This window comes from Squalius cephalus, assembly GCF_949319135.1.
Source record: "Squalius cephalus genome assembly, chromosome: 3".
NCBI classification, from domain to species: domain Eukaryota; kingdom Metazoa; phylum Chordata; class Actinopteri; order Cypriniformes; family Leuciscidae; genus Squalius; species Squalius cephalus.
This window is the reverse complement of record NC_137124.1, coordinates 46,496,396-46,502,395: the sequence shown is the minus strand read 5'-3', so window position 1 is coordinate 46,502,395 and position 6,000 is coordinate 46,496,396.

Here is a 6,000-nt window from a genome sequence, read left to right as displayed (position 1 = left end):
GCTATTTTACCCATTTACAAAAGAAACATTCAATGAAAACATAATCAACAGAGTGAAATTAAATCAGAACTTACCCAAAATTGTGAAAATATTTTTTATTTCATGGAAATCCTAAGGAAAATGTCACTTTTTCAAAGTTTTGTGGAGCCGAAAAAACATGGCTGCCGCATGTGAGTGCAGGTGAGGAAAAGACATTGAAAAGGGGGTTGGACAAGTCATGTAATCAAATACAAGCATTCTATTGGCTTTTCATACTTCCTCCAGATTAAAATAAGCAGTTTTTTTTTGGTGTATGATTTTGTAAGCCTGAGAATATGAGGGAAAATGGGTATGTTACCCTGAAGCAACACTATGCAATAGAGGGATATTCTGCTATAGTTACTGTCTGCAGCAGGATGCTAATTTCTAAAACGTCTCGGTTACTAATGTAACCCTCGTTTTCTGAAGGAGGGAACGGGAGATGTAGCATCAACGTGACAACATAATTTGGATCGCCTTGAGAGACCAATCTACTTTGAGAGTATTAAAACGAGCCAATGCACATTGGTATGCGATAATTGCATCAGCTACTCTGCTTGCAGCGCGAGCATATAGCGAGAAGCAGGTGCGTCGCATATTGTTTTACGCTGCGGAGTCGAGACGTGTTCGGCCGCACAGCGATGGTCAGCAACTGTGGCGACGGGACGTTACGTCTCCCATTCCCTCCTTCAGGGAAAGAGGGTTACATTAGTAACCGAGACGTTCCTTTTTAGTCGCTCACGTTTGACGTAACGTCAACTTGACGACATAATTGGGATCCCATGGAAAACGCCACGGTTGCTGCCACATCCAGTGCCCTACGCAAGACTCTCAGACCCCCAAATTGCTGGGGCGGAAGGCCTGCGTAGAGGAGTTCGAACTGCTGTTTCGTTATACCCCACACAGTGGAACTCTTGGATAACGCTGGGAAAGCCTTACCTTCAACTGCATCATGATGTGCGGCAATCGCGGCAACATACACTTTGAGGGTTGAGGGAGACAGCCTTCGCTCCAACCCTTCTTGCAGGAAGGAAAGCACGGCTCTGATCGGGCAAGTTCGGGGGTTCTCCTGGTGAGAAGAACACCACTCGACAAATAGGTTCCACTTCAACGCATAGAGGCGCCTCGTAGAGGGGCTGCACGGTTGAACAGGCCCGGAATGTAAACGGCACGAAGCGACCTCAGATGCTTCTGACTCCAGAGGAGGAGATGGCGGGCGAGTTGTGACATGCAACGGGAGCGTAGACCACCCTGGCGGTTGATGTACGAGCCACTCTGCCACGTCCATCTCGGGACTCGATCGTGGAGCCAGTGTTGGAGTGGCCTCAGATGAAGCAATCCGGGCAGATGCTATATGCCCCAGGAGCCTCTGAAACAGTTTCAGTGGTGCCGCTGTTCTGCGTACGAGCGAGCTCACACAGTTCAACACTGACTGGACACAGGCCTCAGTGAGGCGCACTGTCATGTTGATCGAGTCCAACTCCATACCGAGAAAAGAGATCCTCTGCCCGGGGGTGAGTTTGCTCTTTTCCCAGTTGACTCGAAGCCCTAGGTGGTTGAGGTGACTAAGCACCATGTCCCTGTGTTCGTACAACTGCTCTCTCGACTGGTCGTCGAGGTAGTTGAGGATATGAACACCTCGCTCGCACATGGGAGCAATGGCCGCCTCTGCAACCTTCGTGAAGACAGGGCCAGCCCGAAGGGTAAGACTTTGTACTGATATGCCCATCCCTCGTACGCAAAGCGAAGAAACGGTCTGTGTCGAGGGAGAATCGAGACATGAAAGTACGCATCCTTCGATCACTGCAAACCAATCTTGGGGACGGATGCACTTGAAAATGCGTTTCTGCGTAAGCATCTTGAACGGCAGCATGTGAAGGAACCAGTTCAGGACACGCAGGTCCAAGATATGTCGTAACCCACCGCTTCTATTCGGTACAATGAAGTATGGGCTGTAGAAGCCGGTCTTCATATCAGCTGGAGGGACCGGCTCGATTGCTTCCTTTACCAGTAGGACTGCAATCTCTGCCCGGTGAAGGCCGGGGGAGGCCGGGCGAACTGAAGCGCATAGCCGAGTGTGATTGTACGGATGAGCCAGAGAGACGGGCTGGGAAGCGCTAGCCAGGCTCCCAGACAACGTACAAGCGGGACCAATGGCACGACAGATGTGCCCGGGGTGGGGCAGCGCGGCGGAATGCAGGGACCTGACTCAGACGGCATAGAGGCCCGAAGTGGGGTCTGAGTGTGCAACACTAACCTGACTCCACCGATCGGCAGGGGATGAGTGAGACGGCCTAGGCGCGGCCTCGAGCACACCAGGCTACCGCTGGCGAAGCAAGCAGAGGGTGACAAGGCATAGCGTTGCACACCGCCAACCTTGGGACCCAGAGATAGAGAAGCTGCTTTTGCTGAGAATTTGGTACCGCTGGCTGAGACGCCAGTGGCGGAACAGAATGATTCAACAAAAGTTATCCAGAGCAGGGGTGCTGAGACGGGTGGTGCTGTCTTCCTGCGAAAGCTCAACGTCACAGTAGAGCTGGCTGTGGCAGAGTGACTGACACCCTTGGCGACAAACAGAATGAGGGTGAGCACATTGTGGCAAGCTTTTGGTTACCTCAGCCTGCTTTTGAACTGCGGAGAACCGGTGGGCACTGTCTCCGACAGTGTCGCCGAAAGGCCACCTCGTGAGATGGGAGCATCGAGAAAGTGAACTTTGGCGATGTCTCACACCTCTGCAAAGTTTAGCCAGGGGGTGCTTCTGGACCACTAGGGTGGACATTATCTGGCCGAGGGCCAGCACTGTGACTTTAAACACGGTCAGTCACCAGGCGCAGCTCAACCTCGACTCAGAACTACCCTCATGCATTATGACTATTTGGCCTTCCACTATTTTTTTGTTAATTTTTTTTTTTGCAGGGTGGCTGTCAAATGCAGGGAAGAAGGCACAGGGGCGGGGCAAGGCGCCCCTAGTGTAACCCAGGAAAGCATGGCTGTCAAGTCTGAATCTGATTCAGCATGAGCATGCACACCATTATAGTGGGAGCTCAGCATCATCTTCATTTCCAGAGGGTAACAGCCCTCTCTCTGATGCCGCGATCAACGTCTAATCCTCCCCTGGAGCCCCGAATGAAATACTAGGTCCATCATGAGAATGACCAGCATCCCATCCAGAAGCTGCCAGCCATGTGAGACAATGAATGTGGCCGTCAACTCGACGGCACACGGCACGCTGATCACTTGAACCTTAATGAAAAAGGCAAGACGAACAACGTGGTCATGCTCTCAGAGAGAATATAAACCACCCACGAGCACAGTTTCAGCACACTTAAGCGCAGGCATGTGAAACAGTGATCGTCGCCGTCACATGAGGATAGGAAACAACCGCATCCAGAAACACATGGTTTGAATGACGTCTTGAAAAAGACGCAGTGTCAAACCGTGTATGCTCTTTCAGGAAACTGCTCTCTCTGGTGCTAAAGCACCCAGGGATGACCGCGGCTACACAAACAGGATGATAGTGCAATTGTCACGGTGTGACAAAAATTAGAGAAAAGACTAAAGTCCTTGTGAATGCAGTGTTGTTGTGGAGACCTCCAGTGGACATCCGTCTCTATTGCACTGCGAATCTGTTGCCATGGCAGCAAGGCCAATTGCCCGATTGACAGCAGGTGTGGAGTAATTACAGAGAGTGTTGTGAGAGGGACACGTATTCAGATGGGGCTTTAAAAATAGAGAGGAAGTAGACTGTCGTGTGGTTCTCCTCCTGTGAGATACTGTGTTTGTCGGCGGGCTGTTTTGTATTTGAGGCTGGGCTGTGAAGCGGGCGAAGATTGAAGCTGAGAAGTGGAAAGAAGAGAGTGAAGTATTTATCAACGAAAACCCAAGGAATATCGTCAGCAGTGTGGAAGACGTAAAGTGATGAGCATCGGATTCGTTGTTTATATGCACTAACACTGAAGTGGTGTTGAGAGTTTGGAAAGTGTGTGGCACGAGTGAACTAGTACACCGAGTGAATTGTTGATCTGTCTCCAACTTTTGTCCGCTCCTCGCTGAATGTGACGATCGCTGCACCCGTTTTCTGCTGTCTCTGGAGAGAAGTTGAGCCCTTGCGAGAGACGAGAGTCGATCTGGTGGGAGAAAGACCGGTGGGTGAGTGCTGGCCCGAATGCACGGTGTGCGAGTGGAATGCAGTGCCTGAAGTGACGATTCACACGGTTTGTGTTATGGAGTGAAGTTCATCGTGTGGAGAAGTAATAGTAGTCTGCTGTGCACTCTCTCCTTACAGTCTTTCACTCGCCGTCTCCAAGGAAGGTTTTGATATATCAAGCGCCCAACTTACCATTTGAGATAGCCCGGCTCTGTTAATGCTGAATGTTTTATATGCTGTTGAACTGTTAAACCCTGCTACATTGTTACAGTGTACAGCTGAAGTGGAGTGTCTCGCTTAAAGCATCCTCCCCGCCTGGTGGTCTCCACACGCTCCTAACGAAAGCCGCTGCCCTGTTCAGAACGAGAGAAGGTATTGCAGCTGAATGTTTCATCTATGGTTGAACTGTTAAACCCTGCTACATTGTTACAGTGTACAGCTGAAGCGGAGCGTCTCGCTTAAAGCATCCTCCCCGCCTGGTGGTCTCCACACGCTCCTAACGAAAGCCGCTGCCCTGTTCAGAACGAGAGAAGGTATTGCAGCTGAATGTTTCATCTACTGTTGAATGGTTAAATCCTGTCGCATTGTTAAAGTGTACAGCTGAAGTGGAGTGACTCGCTTAAAGCATCCTTCCTGCCTGGTGGTCTCCACACGCTCCTATTGAAAGCTTCTGCCCTGTTCAGAAAGAGAGAAGGTATTTCAACTGAATGTTTATTGTGCTGTTGAATAGTTAAACCCTGTTACCTGGTTACAGCGCACAGCCGAAGTGGAGTGTCTCGCTCAAAGTGTCCTCCCCGCCTGGTGGTCTCCACATGCCCCATTGAAGGCCTCCGCCCTGTTCAGAAAGAGAGAAGGTATCACTGTTGAGCGCTTGTATACCGCTGAACCGTTGAACTCTGTTGTATTGTTGCAGTACACAGCCGAAGGGGAGCGTCTCGCTCAAAGTGTTCTTCTGCCTGGTGGCCCTCCATGCCTACGTTGCAAGCCGCTGCCCCTGTTGAGAAGGAAAAGGAATAGCTGCGGCACGTGCCTCGATCGAAGTGTCTTCCTGTTGTCCAAGGTTCCCTCACGTCTTGGCTAAAGGCCCCCGTTCTAACTGGTTTGGCATAAAGGACACTTACCGGGATGTACCTACCTGTTTCCCCTCCTGGCCCAGTCTGCTCGCCACCTGTGTCCCTGTGCTTCGTCCGAGTCTGAGGCAACCGCTCCCTGGGTACTTACCTCTGGGGCAGCATCCGGGACTTGTTCCACTCCCGCCCATGAGTACTTACCTGGTTCCAGTCCGAATGGGGTCCGTATAACCACGACTTCCTCTTGAGTCCTGTAAAGAGTACTTACCCAGTGACCTACCTAGACGGTGTGAGTTTCCTCCTGATCCCTCTCCAACGAGCTGCAGGGCCGCCACGATCGTTCTCCCCTCTACGGTCCAGGGGGCCATCGAATTCCCTCTGGTGACAAGAAAGAAGATTTTAATTAGGATTCTTCAAATTACTGCTCTTAACTTAATAAAGAAAACTGTTATTCCTTTATTCCCTTGTCTGTCTGGTCCTTGACACGTTCCTCGAGGTGGTACCCGGTTTCCAGGGGTGGGTGCAGTCTGGCTTGGCCCACCCCGACCTGTGACACAATCCTGATGTGAGCACTTACATTCTCATTGAAGGCGCAACATTCTGAGCTGTGAAAACAGCTGTTTTGCTCTCTGTGAGATCACGGCCAAGAGCCGTTCTGAAGAAGCAGACTCATTTTCTTCTTTTGAAGTTTAACACTGTCAGAAGATTGTAGAGTAGGAACAGCAGAACCACTCGGCTCTGAAGCGAAAGACAATATTCGACGCA